This window comes from Hibiscus syriacus, unplaced genomic scaffold, assembly GCF_006381635.1.
Source record: "Hibiscus syriacus cultivar Baekdansim isolate YM2019G1 unplaced genomic scaffold, ASM638163v2 tig00110213_pilon, whole genome shotgun sequence".
Classification (NCBI taxonomy): Eukaryota; Viridiplantae; Streptophyta; class Magnoliopsida; order Malvales; family Malvaceae; genus Hibiscus; species Hibiscus syriacus.
This window is the reverse complement of record NW_024062630.1, coordinates 1,957,936-1,979,687: the sequence shown is the minus strand read 5'-3', so window position 1 is coordinate 1,979,687 and position 21,752 is coordinate 1,957,936. Positions and strand designations below refer to the sequence as shown.

At 32.7% G+C, this 21,752-nt stretch overlaps 1 long non-coding RNA gene and 2 pseudogenes across 1 annotated transcript; 2 read left to right on the top strand and 1 right to left on the bottom strand.

Annotated features, from left to right (window-relative positions):
- Window positions 1-1,391: 1,391 nt before the first annotated feature.
- Window positions 1,392-2,239, top strand: LOC120113632. The gene is made up of 3 exons (XR_005515331.1): window positions 1,392-1,894; window positions 1,973-2,014; window positions 2,111-2,239. It is a non-coding gene; the product is annotated as an uncharacterized LOC120113632 (long non-coding RNA).
- Window positions 2,240-6,856: 4,617 nt separating this feature from the next.
- LOC120113731 lies at window positions 6,857-8,374 on the top strand (annotated as a pseudogene).
- Window positions 8,375-10,965: 2,591 nt separating this feature from the next.
- LOC120113921 lies at window positions 10,966-18,938 on the bottom strand (annotated as a pseudogene).
- Window positions 18,939-21,752: the final 2,814 nt, after the last annotated feature.

Genomic DNA, 21,752 nt, shown 5'->3' with positions numbered 1-21,752 from the left:
ACAACAGATGTTGATGGAAAATCAAACTATGACACCAAAGGCTTGGTCATATGAGCGAAAAAGGGATGAAGACACTTTTGTCAAAATGGAAGCTGCCGGATCTAAAGAATGTAGATGTCGGACTATGTGAGGATTGCATCTTTGGCAAACAAAAGAAAGTTAGCTTTCAAAGATTGGCAAGACACCCAAGGCAGAAAAGTTAGAGTTGGTTCATACTGATGTATGGGGACTATCTCAGTTCCATCCCTTGCAGGCTCACTATATTATGTCACCTTCATCGATGATTCAACAAGGAAGGTGTGGTTTATTTTCTGAAGAAGAAATCATAAGTCTTTGATACCTTCAGAAAATGAAGGTCATGGTGGAAAACGAGACTGGTTTGAAAGTCAAGCGGTTGAGGTCTGATAATGGAGGAGAGTACAAAAATAGTAGATTCAGAGAATTTTGTGCAAACAATAGGATCAAGATGGAGAGAACATTTCCCATGACACCGCAGTAGAATGGCGTAGCAGAGCGCACGAATAAAACTCTGAATGAACGTGCCAGAAGCATAAGGATACATGTTGGCTTGCCCAAATTGCTATGGGCTAAATCTATCAACACTGCAGCTTACATGATCAATCATGGGCCCTCAGTTCCCTTAGATGGCGGAATACCAGATGAAGTTTGGAGCAAGAAAGAAATAAACCTTTCACACTTGTATTTCTTATGTACACATAGACTCTGCTGAAAGAAGTAAATTTGATGCTAAGTCCAACAAATGTGCCTTTGTTGGTTATGGTGGTGATGAGTTCGGTTACCGGTTTTGGGACTATGAAAATCGGAAGATCATCAGAAGCAGAGATGTTATTTTCAATGAGAATGTGTTGTGCAAAGATAGATTAACCATAGAATCAAGTAGCTCAAACATCGAAGCTGAAACAAAGAAATTTGCTAAGTTCGAGGAGATTTCTAGAAATGATGTTCAGATCAATCCTGAAGCAGTTCAAGAAGAACCAGGCACACCAAAACTGAGTTTGGTAGATGTTTGTTGAAAATAGGAATGGGTAAATTCACTTTAGTCATTGCACTTTAGGGTATTTTCAAAGATTAGTCCCTAAGTTTCAACTATAAATACCCTAGCTCATTTAGCTTCAAAATCATCCCAAATCCCAAAATCATTTTATTTCTCCCAATACTAGAGAGCTTTCTTGTGAGTAGTGAATGTTTTGTAAACACCTGTAAATTTTCTCATAGTAAAAGATCTGCAGCAGTCCGGAGACGTAAGTAAAATTGGCTGAATTCTGTTATTAATTTCAGGTATTTTTTCGCTTTTATTTCACATTCTCACCAATCTGGTTATAGAAAATTACTGTACTCTGTTTATTTCCCCCAACACGGCGAACCGGGATTGAGATTTATTGCAGTAAGGGTCGTAATCCCATGATTAACATTAGTTCACGCAGTTACCAAATTCTGGTATACAACACCACCCTTAAGTCTCTCACTCTTGCTCCTATGGATAATTCCGATAGTGTGCTTTGTCTCCGGCGCCTTGTCAATACTCAACACCTCTTTGAATCTCCCCCCTTTCCGCGCTGCTTGGAATACACGGAACATATCGCTCTTTTACGACTGCCCCGCCGTTGCGAATCAGTATGAAGGGCTTGCTAATCATCAGTTCAATTGCAGCATGAATGGAACTGATACTTTAGGCTACTTCGTGGTCACATCTTTCTTTTCTAACCTCTCGGTTGCAGCAAATGATGCCTTGAGATCATGTTACAGTAAAGTTCTCGTCCCAGCATTCGCTTGATATTACAGGTTTTGGAGCACAGTCCAAGTCAAGATACTCTGAATGTCACACTTGATAATGGCTTTGCCGTGCAATGGGAAGAAAACAATCCCATCTCAGGTATCATAATAGATAAACACTCTTCTTCATAATATTCGTTTTGCTATGATTTGTAACTCGATTCTTCGCCGGTTGCAGGGTCATCAGATGGCTTCAGTTCAACATTTAAGTTAGCCGTAGGTAGGTACTATCGGTCAACATTTCAATTCAATTGGAACTATGAATTGCAGCTAGCTTATACTCCAAACTTGGTTGACTCATGTCTCCGTGAAATAGGCATGGGAGTGGCTGGAGTTGTTGTTTTGGTAGTCGCGTGATGGCGGTAACTTTCCGAATTAAGAAAGAATCATTGTCAAGAGGAGTGCTATTGAAGTTACAACGAGGGAAAGGAAGTAATGGGAAAGGATTGAGGCTTACATACTAAGTACGGCTCCGAACTTGCTCCAAAGCGATATTCTTATGTAGACATCAAGAAAATAACCAAGTCATTCAAAGACGAACTCGGTCAAGGTGGATTCAGAACCGTATGTAAAGGTACGTTACCCGACGGTTGGAGACGAATTCATAAATGAAGCGGCCAGCATTAGCAGAACCTCCCATGTTAATATAGTGGCATTCGTTGGTTTCTGCTATGATCTCTCGATTAGAGCTCTAATCTACGAATTCATGCACAATGGATCGTTGGACAATTTCATCTGCCATCGAGATTCTCACTATAAACCCGATCAGCTCAAAGTGACAATATTATACGACATCGCGATCGAAACTGCAGAGGATTGGAATACCTGCATCAAGGCTGCAACACGAGGATCCTTCAGTTCGACATAAAACCTCAAGACATCCTTCTAGTCGACAATTTTTGTCCCAAAATTTCCGGTTGTGGGCTTGATAAGCTATGTGAACGGAAGGACAGCATCATTTCGACAATAAGTGCTCGAGGAACCATCGGATACATTGCTCCAGAGGTGTTCTGCCGAAGCTTCGGTGGAGTGTCGCACAAGTCTGATGTTTATAGCTACCGGATGATGGTCCTTGAAATGGTTGGAGAGAAAGAAAACATTCATAGTCAGACCAATAATCCGAATTTTCCAACATGGATTTATGAACGTCTTAAAGGAGCAGACTTGAATCTTGAAAGAACGACAGCTGAAAATGAAGAACTAATCAGAAAATGATCATAGTGAGTTTGTGGTGCATTTAAAGTAATCCGTCGGACCGACCGTCAATGACTCAGGCCATTGAGATGTTGCAAAGAAACATCGAATCGCTGTCGATACCTCCTCCGAAATCACCTGAAAACACCTTCACATCATCATTTTTCACACCATCTAGCATTCATATGAGGTACTGTGGATCTGGTTTGTCTAGTGTGTGAAACAAATTGTGAGCTAGAGATGTGTATTAACTCATTGACTTGTCTAATATGTATTTAGGATTTGGCTACTTAGTAAGTTGAACAAACAAGTTTGACAGTGTCTCTTATCTAATTTGTTCTATTCATAAATACTAGGGTTCGAATTTCTGAACTTGCTTAAGGGTTCTAGTATCTCATCTCATTAGATCAGCTTATTGTTGGTATGAAGTTTTTTTCTTAATATGGCAAAATTGGATATTACATTATTTTTTTTATAAATTACTTATTTAATCATTCATCTATTACTTTATTTCTGTTTTAGTCATTCAACTATTTTTTCTTTAAAATCATACATATCGTTACATTTTGTTTCTGTTTTGATCACACATCGTAAAAAAATTAACGACAATGTTGATGTCATATTTTTAACACTTATTTAATTTTCACAACCTCTTCTGTCTCATCATCAGTATAATGTTTATTTTTCGATTAATTAGATAATAATATGTATCATTAATGACATGTTTGAACCATATCTAATACATGTGATCCTAATGAATACCTTTCGAATAGTCCTTAAGTGAGTCATAGGACTATTTTCATGGCTTTTACATGAGAATATTCCCACGATTATCTTCAAATATTTTGTATCCACACATTTAAAGATGTTTGAAGTGAAAATTTAGAGAATTAACCTAGAATTACTAATCACCTTACGTTCTATATATTCTTGGGGTTAATTGATTTGGATGTTCTTATATTTAGTTTTTACATTGGTTTAAAACTTCAAAACATTGTCATTAACAGTCTAAAATATAGTTATCATATCAATTAGTTTAGTTTAGATATTATTTTGATTTTATTTTTTGACACGACATATCCAGATGATCAATATGATAAGTACACACATATTTACAATGTGATCTAATATTTATAACTGACATTTAACGTTCGAACTGATAATTAGACTTACAAAAGGATTGTTTTATAAAATATTGATATTCTAATTAAAATATTTTGAGATTTAGAGACTTATTGATATACAATAAGTGAGACGGTGATTCACAGTAGAAAATAAAATGATTAAATTGACGATTTGTGATTCTTATCTTGTGGTGTGGAAAGAGAGACACTAATTGTTTAGGGTTCATGTTAATGGAGGAAATTAGTTCTCTCAAAGAGTGTCTCTAGATAGGGGACGAGGAAAGAATAAATCCCCTCTATGGTCTTAGAAAAACTATATCATAGACTACGAATGTCTATTAATCACATGACCACTCGTTTATGGGATTAGGTACAACACCTAGAAAGATAAGCATGGCTTATCAAACTGTATGTAGGAATGGATATAGGAGGATGGATAGAAATATTATTCTTATCGAAAATTTAAAATTACTATATTTTTTATTAAAAATATATTTTATAAATTCGTTTAATTTTAAAATTATAGAAATTCATCTCTTGATAATTACTCCCTTTTCCCATTTGAACCAATTTGAGAAATTTTCATGCATGCATATAATCCATGTTGAAATGTCTTTTCTGTCACTCCAAATTTTTTTTCTTTTTAATCACTTCCTGAAATTAATAGACGAAATTAGGATCTTCTAACTTAGAGAAGTTCATCATCTTTTAGTTTTATATTAATTTTTCCCATGGGAGCTGCTTCAATAAATTGAAGCCAAAGCAATTGCATATAAATATATGTATATTAATGCTAGAAAAGGTTGGCTTTCTCTCATGTTCATCCACCTGTCCACCCATGTAGGTTTTTAACCATTGATTAGGTTGATTTTTTTATGTGTCAATTTTTTTAATAAAAGAATTATCCGCGAGTTACAATTATAAATATCAAATCCGCGAGATTTAAATCTTAACTTCAGAGTATGGAAAAGATATGCCTAATCCTCAAAGTTGTTTAAAGGCTTTTTGCTTAACAGTCATGTTATTTAACTAATTTAAAAATATTTAAATTAAATAATAATTATTAATTTAATATTTTATTTTAAACTCAATTAAATAATAACCTAAATTTATTTCTAAATTACTTAAATAATCAATTTAACGCAATCTATTTCTCTTTTATAACTTTTCAGTTGTTCATAATTTATTTTAATAATTTATTACTTAACATGTTTTTATTCATGAAATACATTAAGTTAGTGAAGGGATAATTTGGATTCATATAACGTATGTTAAAATAATATATAATTAAGTTAATGGGTTATTTTAATAAATTACCGTGATGGAACTCCCACAAATATAATATTACTGAAAGTCTTACTTATAGCTTTGTTTAGTAATATTATCATAAATAGAATATTTTTATAGAATATTCCTGATCTCTTCAAATTTTGTTTCTCCATCCGGTTTTATCATTTTAATTTTCTATTATAGATCATATGACGAAAATTATTATTACAGAAAGTACTAATTAAATCATTCGTTCTTGATGAATGATCCATAATCACGTTCTATTTTCATAAATATGCTACTTTTTATTCTTTAATCGAGCTATGATTCTATATTTATAGATGTAGTTATATCATGTATGAGATACATATCCAACATATCAACTATCAGCTTAGTACCTTGAGACACATTAGTTCTTGATATATCAAAGCATGCAAGTTACACGTACACGATTTTACATTTACTTAGGATTAAGGTAAATTTATTTTGAACTACAGAAGTGAATTTAATCTATAAGTGAGTTTAAGATTTATTTATGTTGGATAGCTAAGTCATCTTGCTTTGATAGCTAAGTCAACTTATAATTAGTTAAATTATCATATAATCAATGACTCAATATTTATTCTCACTTTATTACTTTAGATGCAATTTCAAGTTTAATGACATAATGTACGCAACAAATAAAGAAATAATATACATAAATTATTTTATAATCGTTTAAATGTTTAACGATCATTTTGTGAACATTTAGAACATTTAATGATTATTTTATAACATTTAAAAATTTATTGATAAAAAATTGTTTTTGACATAGTTAAGTGGCCTCTAATATACTCTAACCAAACAGTTAAATGAAGATTTATGATGCATATTATTGACCATCAAATGTGGCGCAAAGTTTTGAATACAATACATTAATATTGCATGTTGACTACTAAATTAAAATAATTTTCTTGAATTAGCTAGCTTTGCTATTCAAAGAAGCATCAGCATGAAATTTAGTTATTAAGGAATCAATCCATCTTAAAGAAGTGAAATACAGGCACCGAGGCCTTTTCTTAAGCTTTATTCATCCCCCTCCCTACTACCATTTTCCAAGTCAACTTCAATCTAAAATTTCCTAATGACCACAAAATATATTATAACTAATTATGGTCGAAGCTGATGTAGTTCGAATCACAGTGCATGTTTCGCCTTCAATTATGGTAAATAGGTGCATCGAGAGATACATCGTTCATCCATTTTCCAAGCCATTCGCAATGAATAGTCTTGTGTTCTACGCTCTCTCTTTCGTCCTTGGTTTGTCAATTGGCATTCTCATCACTTTACAGCTTAAAAGCTTCCCACCACTACTTTCTCAAGCCTCCTCTTTGGTGTACACTACTTCACCAATTCCGCCATCACCGCCACCGTTGTTATCGCCGTCACATCCGCTGCCTTTGTCGTCGTTGCGTCACATGGTCCGACTCTAGCACTACCGTTTCGTCGGAACAACATGAATTTGTGATGCATAATATGAGTGACGGAGAGTTGTTACTGAGAGCATATAGGGTTCCGAGAATGCAAGAATCTCCTCGTCGGAAGGTAGCTTTCATGTTCTTGCCGGCCGGCCCGCTTCCCTTGTCTCCGTTGTGGGAAAAGTTTTTCAAGGGAAACGAAGGGTTTTACACGATCTATGTTCACTCACATCCTGATTACAATGAAACAATCCCTCAAACTTCAGTCTTCCACGGTCGAAGAATCCCCAGCCAGGTATTTATTTATATTTATATATATAATATTTTTAGGTAAACTACACGTTTAGTACATCAATTATCACTTTTGTTCTGTTTTGGCTATCTAACTGTTTCTTTTTTAAATCATACATAATGTTTGGTTTTAGTTTAATTTTAGTCACGCACCGTTAAAAAATTAACGGTGATGCTGTCATGTTATCATAAGGTAATGCCACATCATTGTTGAAGAAAATATAAAATGTTACGTCAGCAGTTCTGTTAATTTTTAAAGGTATGTGACCAAAATAAAACCAAGATGTATCATTAAGTACGATTTAAAAAAATAGTTAGATAACTAAAACGGAACAAAAGTGATAGTTGAGATACTAGACGTGTAATTTACTCCATATTTTTACAGTAAAAATATTATTCTTTTTACAGTGTAGTTGATAACTATTGCAATTGATCAAAATAATAAGTTATTAGATCCGAAATGAAAATTTTGCATAAAAATTGAAATAATCTTAATTTGAGAAGTTGATTTTTTTTCTTTTTAATTTCAAATTGTTAATTTTTTTATTTGTGTGTGGGGGGGGGGTGCGACAGCCGGAGTATTGGGGGACTGCAGCAATGGTAGATGCAGAGAGGCGACTCCTTGCAAATGCACTTCTTGATGCATCAAATGAAAGATTTGTTCTCCTCTCAGATTCATGCATTCCATTGTTCAACTTCATGAAAACCTATGACTACCTCATCACCTCAAATCTAAGCTTCTTGAGCCTATACGACGATCCCGGGAAACCAGGTCGGGGTCGATACAATCCCCAGATGTCACCCGTGATTAACCTTACTGATTGGCTAAAAAGGATCGCAATGGTTCGAAATGCACCGTGAGATGGTCTTTTACGTTATTTCTGATAATACATATTATTCGATCTTCCAAAAGTACTGTCGGCCGCCATGTTACAACGACGAACATTACATTCCTACGTTGGTGAACATGTTTTACGGGGAATCGAACTCGAACCGGAGCGTTACGTGGGTCGATTGGTCGAGAGTCGGGGCTCATCCTAGAAATTTCGAATCTATCGATATCAACAAGGAGCTTTTGAATCGACTACGATATGGATCGGAATGTATTTACAATGGGAATAGAACTTCCATGTGCTTCCTTTTTGCTAGAAAGTTTTCACCAGGCACCTTGAAGCCGTTGCTGCAGCTGCTTGATTTTGACTATTGGACTACATTTTTGCTCCAAATTGTTCAATAACAATTGAAAATGTTGCCTTTTCAGTAAAAGTTTACCTATTTACGACATTTAAATTTGCAAGTGACGATACTTCCTTTCTTCTCTCTCACTTGTCTGGAGAATTTTCACACAACAATAGTTTGTCATCGTATCGGTCGATCACTAATTCAACCTCCAAAATCGTAAATATCCATTTTAAATTCAGAAATCACGTCCAAAATCACTCTAAAACACTTGCTTTAAGATTCTACTTATCTTAAAGCTTATGGAAGTAGTGTGATCATTTAACACCATTTTACACATGTTCAATAACACAATCATAAAAGTGATCACTTAACATAATTAGCACTCAAAATACCGACATGCATTATACCAGAGTAAGACATTAAATTTACGAAATACAATAAACATTTAGTGGTTTAAGTGTATCACTTTAACCCAAAACACAAATAGAAACTCCTTGATCAGCTTCATCGAACTTTTTCTTTCTTTTAGTATTTGAAGACTCTCTTCCTTCTTTTAAGTAGATGTAAATCAAACTCAAGCGTAAGGGGAGTACTAAAACAAATCTAGAGTCATGAAAATGCCATAGATGAAGTTTAGAACAATCACATTGACTAAAATCCTCTTTAAACCCCAAATAGCTTCACACCATCTTCAATGGAAGATGATGAGCTTAGTTTTCTTGAAGCTCTAGAGATTCTAAGAATGAATCTTATCTCCATTGATCTCCCAAGAACAATGCTCCTTCATTCGTTATTTATTGTATGATATTTAAATATTTGTCTTGTTCGAACTTGAAGCTTTATATAGTTTTATTTTATTTGGTGTCATAATAATGGTTTTTTTTTTATGTTCTAATTACAGTTCAATATATAGAGAGAGGATTCGTTCGTATAAATTTTTTGATTTTATATATTTCTTTAGGATTGTTGGGTGCGTGAAAATAGATATCGAGATTATCAGTAGAAAATGAGAAGATATTTATTGGAAAGAAAAATAAAGAGGTAATCTCAACTATCTATTTCACTCATTCAACTGCGTGTGTGTATATATATATGAGTTATTAGTGTAAAACTAATATTCTTTTTTATGTGAATGTTTTTTCATTTATTATTGTTAATTTCGATCGTCTATTTTTTATTTATCTAATAGTAATAAAATATATAAAACTAAAAAAATTACACGATGTGAACTAATCATGCCTCGTATATATATAATAAAATGATTCTCATAATTTTATTCTATTATCTTAAATTTATATGTATCTTAGTTTTTATAATTTTATAGACTTTATAAATACCCCCATCAACACTTAATGACAACAAGTTTTAACGGATAAATCAATTCTATCATTTTATTATATATATGAACAATTTATTTATTTTTAAAAAGATCAAGTCAATATATAATACAAAGACTCTTATTCATATTTATAATAAAAAAAATTAGTTTGTTCTCCATCCTATAAAACATTGTAGTCTTGTTAATTACTATTGAGTGATATATATCATCACTTGTGATTGGTTAATAATCTTTAAATGTTCTTTTTCTTCTCAATTTCTAATCTCATTTTTTTCGTTTCATAGCAAACCAACATTTAAAAGCATTTGACTTTGAATATAAACTCATTTCCTTTAATATTATTTATATTTTTCATTTTTCAACCCATTACGCACCCCCTCTCTTTGAATATAATTTTGTTTTATTTTCACTTAATGTAAAAATAAATATTTAAAATATACTCAAAGTTAATTTTAAGTGTTTAAAGAATTTTTCATTAAAAATATATGTCTATTTTTTCGTTACATTTTTAATTGCATAACATTTTCTCTATTACATTTTTAAGTGACTATGTAGTAATAACTGTTAAAAAAATGTTAAATGACATGTGTTACGTTTATAGTTTTTTTTTATTTTTTTTAAGAAATACTTAAAAAAATTATTATGTTTTAAAAGAAACTCATTTTTTATTTTAAAATACAAAAATAGCCCAAAACTCTAAATCCTTTGTTCCAAATTCTAACCATCGTCGGTTATCTTCGATCACTATTTCCATCATCGTACGACCACCCATTTGTCACCATCCACCTACTGATCGATCGCAATTCCATTGTTGGGGCATGCGTACATTTACTGGGAATTCATGAACATGTAAGGGGTTTGCTTGCGTTCGCGTAGGGTGTTGGGAATTGATAGGGGTTGCTTGCATTCACATTGGGGTACTTGCGTTCATGGGAACGGGGGACAGATAGTTAGTATCGCCTGTTTTATTTATAAAAAAAAGGTGATTTTTTAATATTTTTAATATATTTTTTAAAGAAAATAAAAATCTCAATATATATATATATATAAACATGATACGTATCACTTACCAATTTGTTTAATGGTTGTAACGACATAATCACCTAAAAGTGTAATAGAGAAAACGTTAAATACTTATTTTAACGAAAAATTCTTTAAACACCTAAAGTTAACTTAAGATATAACTTGAACACCTATTTTTATATTAATTCTTTTATTTTTATTCAATCACTAATCCAATAGTCACGTTTCCACGCTTCTAAGGCCTGCACCCACTTTTTTTGTCTGATTATCCCATTTTCCTTTTTACAAATTATTCATTATTTCACTCACAAAGTGAGTATGCATAAGGCTGCTATTTTGTTGCGCAGCATCTTGTATTCCATAAATCGACGGTTCCAACAACCAGAAATCTCTGCACAAAGTACTACAATTCCAGAGTTCAAGAAACAAACATCTCACTAAAACTGGCTGCTTCTGTCTAGCCTTAACCTAAAGATGCAAGATAATGAGATGCTCATGAGATGAACATGAACCACATTCAGAGATTATTAGTGCATACCTTTGGATATTCTACAAATCAAGTCGTCGGATTTAGAGCAAGCTCGATTTCTTCCAATGATCTCCCCTTCGTTTCCACAACGTTACCAGCTATGTACAGGACAGCAAGAGCACACACACCAGCGAATCCCAAATACACCGAGCTGATCCCAAACTTGTTCACAACACTCAAGAAATATAGGCCAATGACAAAGTTGGATATCTGTCAACACAAGAACACAGGCCAGAGATGAAATCAATTAATACCCAATTTGTAGCAGAATGCAAAGTTAACGAACGCCAAACATTTTCAGATCATGTTCTTTTAAAAAAAAATTATGCAATATTTAATTATGTTGCCTGGTTTGGGTATGTTTCAGGTATTCTCAAGTTTTCTAAGTTTCTCTATACATTTGGAGAATGATACCCCTCTACGAACTTTGAAGGTAATAAGTATGGACAATGAAAACAAAAAGTTCAGGTATTAAGAACAAAAACTGTTCGTAGTGTCTTAAGTATCTACGTTTGCAAATTTGATTTTAGGGATATAAATAAGGTTAGATTCTTCTATTAGTCCTTGTACTATGCATTAGTTGTGGATTTTGTTCCTTACTCTAATTCGGTCATTTTTAGTCCATGTAAGTTTCCAATTTTAAAATTTTGGTCATAACCCAATCATTTTGTTAATTTCTTAAGTTTTAGATTTAGTTCTTGTTATTTAATTTGATCATTTTAAGTCCCCCTACATCATTTGGATAGGGACTGAAATTTCAAAGTTCAAATAGTACTGAGACAAAATTATCAAATCAGAGGACAGATTCTGAATCTACAACTTAGATATAGTACAAGGAGTAATAAAAGAATTTGACCTATAAATAAATATCAATATCTTTGGACATGTTCTCTATTTTGACTTACCCAATGAGTGCCAAGCGATAAAGCCACTGCTTTAGCTCTGATTCTGGAAGCAAATATCTCTGGCAGAAGAAGAGCAGGCACAGGTCCGGCACCAAGCGAAAAGGATAAAACATAGCTGTGCGAAAGAAACCGAAGCCAGGTTTAGATCTCACCAGCCAATAGGAGGTGACAACAATTGCAGTCATCAAAATCAGAAGAAACTTTGATGAGATTCATTAATTGTATAAAAAACATCAACTCACAGAACGGTTCCAACAACAGCTAGTGTGCCAGAATAGGGAGCCAGGACCTTCCAAGTGAATGATAAAGAAAGTAGTAACATTGAAGCAGCCTTCACGAGCCAAAAGAAGACAGAAAAATAAAACCAGTCAAAAACAGTTCATTAGTTAAATGAGAATCGGATGAGAAAATTATCATTTCATTGTGTAATAAATAATAAGAAAGGACATTACATGATGATTGAAGAAGCAAGTCTAACAAAGTTTTCAGGGTTAATAACTTCTGCAATTCCTCTCAACCAACTATTATTCCCATCATGTTATAACATTTAGAACCATGCACATTGGAAGAAATAATACCAATAATAAACAAACTGACATATCACATTCCATACATGGGTGTTATTCAACCATAGGAAAGTCAAACAAAATGCTATTTATTGTACTCTTACATCATAAAAAATCACTGTTCATCCAAAGCATGGCAAATTTTATTATTTTTGTGAAAAATACAATCCATTCAAGCATCCATGAAATCAAAAGAAAAATATAGGCTACATATGCAAAATGAATGCTGACTAAGGAGTCGTTTTACAGGCAAGCAAACTTTAATTGATTTATGGTTTGCATAAACTAACCTGTGAACTGTCTTAAGATGCTTAAGGCATTGCAAGCAATATTGAGGACCATAAAACAAATAATTTTTTATAATCTGAGTGAACTATGGTTTTGAAACCATAGAGACAAAGGAATATGAACAGGGTATTTAAACAACTCAATCTTTCAATGCAATTTAGTGGAAAAAAGAACAACTCAATATACCTAGTCCATATCAACTACCTAGCTAGAGTTTTGCATGCAAGAAAATCTACCATCGTGAACATATTGTGGAACTTGACATTTCTAATCTAAAACTTTAGATCAAGTATTTGCATCAAGGTAAGATCAGTTTCATTTAAGAAACTTGATCGTAATATGGAAGGAAAAGAAATTTTATGTAGTGAGGATACATGAGAGATGTTTGTTTATGTGTCTGAAGGCCCAAAATGCAAATGCTGGTAGTTTCGGTAGAATACCACACTCCCTGATTTGGTAAAAGAACTGCTTGAAGCCTACAACTTAATAAACCTACCATTCCAGTAAAACTTGTCATCAGAAGACCTTTTCTTCCTTGTCTGTCCATCAGAGAGGATGCAATAGATGTGCCTGAAAAGCATATCAGAAGCCAGGGACGTCGAGTACACTATGTGAATTTTTCATTTTTACCCCAAGAATTTATATTGCTGGAAAATAATTAAATACTAACCAAAGACATTTGATGCCCCGACAAGAGCGCTTGCTGCAACATCAGATGCAATTCCAGCACTACGAAACACACTGTAGAATAGTATACAACAGCATTTATCCCAGCTAACTGTTGGAATAAGAAAAGTGCAGCTCCAACACTCACAACTGCAACATTACAAAAAGTCAAGACAAAAGTAAAATAGTGCAGGAAAAGGACAAGTGGTCGTTAAACAAAACCTAAGCCTTGCACATTAAGTACTTGTGTTTATTTGGTAAACAAAAAACAGTAAATAGACTGGTGCTGCAACTGCAATAACTCTTCAGACAAAATAAAAACAAGCTTCTTTTAAGAATGTTGGACCTTCCAAGTTCAATTTGACATGGTACAAAAGTTCGACAAAGCAAAACAAGAATGTAATGTATCTTTTATTACCATCTAATTTTTCTGAATATTTTCCAGTAGCATTTCTAACAACGGAATTTTTATCAATGGGCTTTCAATTTTCAGGTATACCTTTCCAGTAACGTCTGCTAAATAGATCAAACCATCCTGCTTCTGGTTCTGTAGACCCTCGACCTGCATTTCTTAACTTGTACATAATCTCAGCAACTCTTTCCTTTCCATATAAAGTTCTTATAGCCTTTTCAGCTTCAGGAATTTTCCCTTGCTGCTAAATTTGTGTTTAATCAATAAATAATCAATATTATGTATATAATATATCTATGAGACATGAACAGAAATGCAAAATACAGAGTGAGTAGTCCATTAAGAAACCTGAAACAGCCACCGAGGACTTTCTGGGGAAAAAGCCATTCCTAGTGCCAGTAGAACAGAAGGGACAGCAGCAATGCCAAACATTGTCCTCCACCTAAATATACAATTGTATAAATAATACAGAAGTAAACAGTTTACTTGCAAAATAAACCTTACTCTTAACCACATTTTGGAGCATCATGCACAACATTATATTGTGTGTAGTGATTAAGGCATTTTCTTGACCTATTCACTCAATCTCACTAACAAAGAAAACTAAATAAAGATTGATCAAAGCATACAAAAAAACATAGATATTCTAACTGGTCACACGAAGCTTTTTCTTTTATTCAGTTATTCCCTTTTTTTTAATTTAGTGCAATTTTTGGGAATGGAGGATTTGCACCAAGATCTTTTAGCGGGGGATACTAACCCCTAAGATTGAGACATGCTTAGGCGCATAGGGAGCAATTGTACAAGGAACACAGGACGAACAAATAATGAAAGAAAAAAGCCTAATCCCACACCATAGTGCATTAGATTGACTATATCAATTATATTGCACCTTTTTGCTTTGTCTAAAAACATTTACTGAAAATATAATTTCTAAAAGAAAGGTCTTTTATCCTGTTCACCCATGTCCTAAGGTTTGTTCCTCACCCTTTTTCTAGTAAAATGAATGAGAGGAAAATGGAAATCAAAATATAGAAGAAACGATATAAAATCAACCATGAACAGGTGCCAATAAGAGGAAGAACGGTCTTCAACACTAGCAAAGGGAATCCCTTTATATTATCAGATATAGCTACCAGAAATATAAAGAATTTTAAGCATATTTTAATACCAAATTGAAGCTCAAATTACATAAATGTCTACCTAAAATACTTGTTAGAAGGGTCAAACTCTCTAGATGCATGATCGAATGTATGCTTGGTAGTTTCCAGACAAATTGTTAAAACACAATTCAAGGTGGAAAATTCAGTACCAATGAATGGTGGATCCCCAATATAGAAAGTTGAATCTGGGTATGAAAGAAAGGAAGCAACCTAGCAAGGCTAAAAAGAACATGGAATTAGCACCATCCCTAAGTGTTTTTTTCCGAAATACCAAAAAAGGTGGTGGTCCGCATTCCGAAGAGAAACTCAATGCCTTGATTACTGAAGAAGACAAAGTGCTAGATGAAGAAACCACACTGAGGATCAATCCATGTGATACAAGTATAAGAGTGCTAAGATAGCATACATACCATTGTGGGTTTCCTGCTAAAGGTAATCCAGCCACCAATGCTGCAAGAATGCCAATACATATAAAAAGTTGATTTATAGATCCAAGTGCACCACGAATTTCCGTCGGGGAGATCTGACCAATGGAAAGAATATCAACAGATATTTCCACAAAAACTAGACAACCAAAGCAAATAACAGATATGAAAATTCTACCTCTGATATGTAAAGAGGAACTATAGCAGATGATATGCCAATACCAATACCAGCCAATAAGCGGCCAATTATCATAGTCTGGACACTCTGGGCTGTAGCACTAAAAACAATTAAGGCATTTTAATGCATTAGTTTTCAGCAAACTTCTGACAGACGACAAGCTAATAGTTCTGGGAACAATACAAACGAAAGAAATGCTCCAATGATAAGTGGAATAGCATCTAATTGAAAAGTCCTTGTCCTGCCAAATTTGTCTGCCAGTGTTCCCCCAGTAAATGAACCAACAGTGGCACCAGCAAGGAGTGTGCTGACAACCCATCCTACTCAAATTACAAATCACGTAAAAATAAGCAATTTAAGTTCTTTGAAAAGTTGGACAAATTAAAGCATAACAAATTTGGGCTATTAATCAAAATAACCAAACTGACTAAAAAGGAAAAACAACAATCCAATAACACCTGACACTGTTTTTTTTTTGGTACATACACCTGACATTGTTTGAATGATTAAAAATGAAGCATTTTTTATATATATAAATAAAGCCCACAACAAGAGATGAAAGACAGAGAGTTGAATACCTTCAATTCCACTTAAATTTCACTAAATAATCTTCAAGCAATTAACATGTATTTATCAAGACATAATACACGTGTCAACACACACACAGAGAGAAACACAACAACAACATTGCAAGTAGAGATTTAAATGTTCGTAATAACTAAAAGATCACAATACATGCCTTGCAAAACAGTATTTTCAGCAATCCCCAGATCCTTAGCTAGATACTCAAGAGCACCATTTACTACCCTGAAGAAATAAGAAATAGAAGGGAGAGGATGGGGGGGATGGATTAGATGCATGTAGAATTATCAAAAGCCAAGCTATAATAACAAACAAATGAGCCATGTGGCAGAAATTGTAGCAAGCCAATTGCCAAGATATTGATCACGAATTCTTCGCATAAATTTCCACAATAAATTTATTTTTCTATAATAAAATGAATGGGGTAATCTTATTCAATGTTTGAACATTTCCAAAATACTGAAATATTCATCACCATCCCTTGTTGCAGGTACATATTTTTGGGACTCCACTTAAATGAACCATAGAGAACCTTCTGATGCTTGGTTATTGATGGAGAATACTTTTCTGATTCTAAAGCACAAATTGCCTAAGTATATCATTGAGCTGATAAAAACCTCTAAATTGATAAGTTTAGAACCAGGGAACAAGATCATGTTCCCTCTGAGTGGAACTGGGATATATACCCGAGATGGTAACCAAATAATATAGCTCCCAAACAAGCAACACCAACAAATGGCAGAACTGTCCCAGAAGATTTCTCCTGAGGATTGATTGGTGTCAAATCCTCAATGTCTCCACCTGCAGTAGGATTTCAAATGCCATTTGTAAGGTTATAGAAAAGCAGGTTAGAAAGACTAATTTATTTTGCAATAATTACAAAAACAAGATGCTTAGGAAATGATCCATGCACAGGCCAATACATCTGAATAGGAAGAATGCATTCTTCCAACAAACAAACCCACTACACATCAGTGTCACATATAGTAGGAGGCATCTGACAAGTATATATCCATCGTTACCAACACAACATTGAAAGTTAATAGATTTTAGCCAAAAAAATGTTCTGTTCAACTTAAACAGTCACAAAGAGAATTAGCTAATAATATTTGCAAGAATAAAATAAGTTTATCCCATTTACAAAATATATCACATTTAATTACCATCATGCTGCTATAGAAGATATAAAGCCCACTAGCAACCTCATTAAACAAATGTTTACAAATTTGCTCTTTCACTTAGGAAAGGCTCTATTGATTATTGTTCTTGAACCTTCTATTCGCTTCTAGAAACTAAAATTAAACAGGATGTTTGGAATTTGGATACAAAATCAAGTAATATTCCTAAATAATTAAAGTTAAAATTTTAACCTGTTAAACACCGAAAAACATAAAATTTCTTGCATACGCTTGAATGTATCAGATTCAGTTTTAATCAAATAAAAGATTTTACTTCTTACATTTTGCTTTTACTTTCTATTGAATTTTCAAGAAGCAAATTAACAACAAAAAAGAAACAAACTGATTCATTTCCTTACATGATGCTCCCCACAATTCATGCAGACATAACAATCCATATTTTCGTGCCATGTTCATATTTAATTTTTCAATGACATCCTCTTTTTCAGATTATATAATTTTAAATATGTTCATACTTTGTGATTTACATTTTTTATGCATTCCATATTCATGTAGAATTCATGTTATTTTTATCCTTCCGTTTCCTTATATTTATTGTTTTTTGTGTCTCATGTGCATAATTGACACATTAATCCAGTGCCTCCAAAGGTTTCCTATATGAAAATTTGAATTGATTAATACTAACTTTTAGTTAAAAGACACAAATAACAATAACAACATTTGCGCCATTCTGTATCACTAGCCAAACAAAATCCCGATCTCACTAAAATGCACTTCGTTCATAAAGAAATTTTTCGCCTATGAAAATCCAGCATTAATTCGATAAAAAGGAATCAACTGGAACACAGCTTAAAATTGAAAGGAACAAACAGACGAGAAAGAGAGAGAGAGAAAGAGACCAGACGCTTGAGCTCTGATCGATCGAGATTTGCCCGAAGAGAGAACGGCTGTTCCGATACCATTCCTGGCACGTACAAGTCCAGCTCCCATTGAAACGTCACCTGAGCTTAAACCGCTGCAAGTGGAACCACTTCGAATGCAAAGATTGCGATTCAAAGTTAAACTCCGCTGCCTAACTTCACTAAAGCAAGGTAAAACTCTCCGTTTTGGAAACTCAAAGCCTAAATTTCCTTTGACTAAATGCGTTGACGCCTGCATTCTGAATTACCTGAATGACAAATAAAATAAACAACCAACCAGTAAAAAAAGATAAAAGAAATTAAAAATCAAGAAAGAAAATGAAAAACGGAAGTATATTTGGAGAATGGAATCACTGAGGAGCGAGACTTACCAAGTCCGAAGGAAGAGCTGAGAGAGTGAAAGGATGAGTCAGATTGGGTTCTTTTTGGCTGATGACAACAGCTTCGGAAAATCTGTTGAGAGAAAATGAGAAACGGTTTGCTCACTAAAAGCTTATATTCTAAATCACTTTTTGTTATTTTTTTAGTCTAATCCCTTTCTCAATTTTATAAAGTAAAATCAATGAAGGGTAAATTACATCATTCCTAATTGAACTTTATCTTTTCTCCTATTCTACTCACTTTGGAGAATGGAATCACCGAGGAGCGAGACTTACCAACTCCGAAGGAAGAGCTGAGAGAGTGAAAGGATGAGTCAGATTGGGTTCTGTTTGGCTGATGACAACAGCTTAGGAAAATCTTTTGAGAGAAAATGAGAAACGGTTTGCTCACTATAAGCTTATATTTTAAATCACTGTTTGTTATTTTTTTAGTCTAATCCCTTTCTCAATTTTATAAAGTAAAATCAATGAAGGGTAAACTACATCATTCCTAATTGAACTTTACCTTTCTTCTATTTTACTCAATTTACTTTCAACTTTTTCAATTTACTCACTAAACTTTTGAATTGCTCTTATTTTAGTCACTACAAATTATTTTATGATTATTATTCTATGATGTGGCATTTTTTATTATTATTAAAATATACAAATAATTTAAAATGTATAATAAAATAACATTTTCACTTCTTTATCATTTGTAGCAGGATCATCGTCAACCACCATCGACATTCGGAACTGATAATCGGTTGATCCTAAACTATACCGAAAGACTCTCTTTGACATGCTAAGTCCGAATCTAGTGGTTGTTTCTTCAGAAAATATCCTAAAACTCGTGAATCTTGACTGAAACATTTCGATTTTCTCACTTTCGATCTTCTATTCATAGACTTTGGAGTATGTTCCGACAAAATAGAGATCGGATTTGGACTCAGGGGGTCGAGGTGAAGTGACCCATGAAATATGGGGTTGAACGACCACCATCTAAGATGGTCGATGATGATCGTCGTTTTGGTTTTCTCACTTTTGACAAATTTGGAGCATGTTCCGACAAAATAGAGGTTGGATTCAAACTCAAGGGGGCGAGACGAATCAGTTGATGAAATTTGGGACCAAATGACCACTATCTACGATTATCAACGATAGCGTCCAACACCGACAAACAGTGATTGACCAATGACCACCGTCTGTTTTTATTTTATATATTAAATTATTTTTTATATTAAATAAAAAAATATCACATCATACGAAAATAATAATAAAATAATTTCGATTTATCAAAACAGGAGTAATTTGAAACTTCATATAATAAATTAAAAAATTTGAAAGTACAATAAATGAAATATGAGAGAGAATAAAGTTTAGCAAAGAATGATGTAGTTTACCCATGAATGAAACTCAAATAAATTAAATAGGAAACATAATTTCTCAATTTAAATAACATAAAGATGTCAAATTCATAATTAGACTTTGATACATAAAAACATGTCAATTACATACTTAAAATATGTTTATAGATAAATATAAAACATTAAACAATTAATTATATTTTATAACATTATATTTAACTATTAAATAGTAAAAATATGAAGTCAATAAATATTAAAAATTAGGGTAAACTACACGTTGAGTATATAAACTATTGATTTTATTTCATTTTAGTATCTAAACTTTTAATTTGTTTTAAAATCATACCTAACGTTTACTTTTTATTTCATTTTAGTACTTCATCGTTGAAAACTTAACGTTTATAACATGACACTTTTTTATGGGTAAATTACACCGTTCATCACTAAACTACTTCTAATCTAATCACTCTAACTTTCAATTTTTTATTTTAATTATATATTAGTAAAATAATGAATGTCATAAAAATTATTAATAAAATAAATTAGAGTGATTAAAACAAAAGCATTTTGAAAGTTGAGTAGTTAAATTGAAAATTTTAAACTTTATTAATAAAAATAGGAGTAAGAAGATAGTTAAGTGATGAATGATGTAATTTAGCTATAAAAATGCCACATGAAGAAGTTCCGTTAAATTTTTAAAGATGGGTACTAAAATAAACCAAAAGTAAACATTATGTATGATTTTGAAATAAATGAAAGTTTAATTAATAAAACGAAACAAAATTGATAAATTAGGTACTAAACTTGTAGTTTATCCTAAAATGTTATATCGGTGAAACACAGTAACCAACTGAAACGATCAATAACCGATAATAACATACCAAACAGCATGATCTAAATTATGCTCAAATGAAAACGCTGGGACTGGAACGCAGAAATGTGTAGAAAATTATTAGTACCTCCAATCAGATGTTCCATCAACTGATTGAAAAATCAAATTTATTATATTAAATTAAAATTCGGATCTATAATGTCAATACTTTTTGTAATTGTTAATGGTAAGTGGTTTGATTGAAATCGTGTTAATAATTTAATGATTTAATTGATAAAATTCATAGTTTGATGGTCAAAATTAAATTATTCCTATCATTTAATGCGTATGCACGTAGTCTATCATTTTCTCTTTAAAAAGTTAGTTCTATGCTTTTCTAGCCCTTGATAAGATAAAAGGGAAATGAAGAAAATTAAAAAAATGAAAAAAAATAATAATAGAAAAATACAAAGATAGACGAAATATTTTTTTCATGTTGGGAGTGTAATTGGTATAAAAATTATAATTTAAACTCAAAACCTTATGTAAAATATTTTAGCTTTACACATTTATGATAATTGGATGTGTTGAAATAGATGGTTGAGATTAACAGTATAAAATGATAAGATATTCACTGAGAGAAAAATACGGAGTTAATCTCAACTGTCTATTTTCACGCATCAAAAGATCATAAATCTATGTAAAATTAAAAAATATATTTTATATTTAAGGCTTAATGCATTAATAAGTGCTCAAGCTATACCTTAAG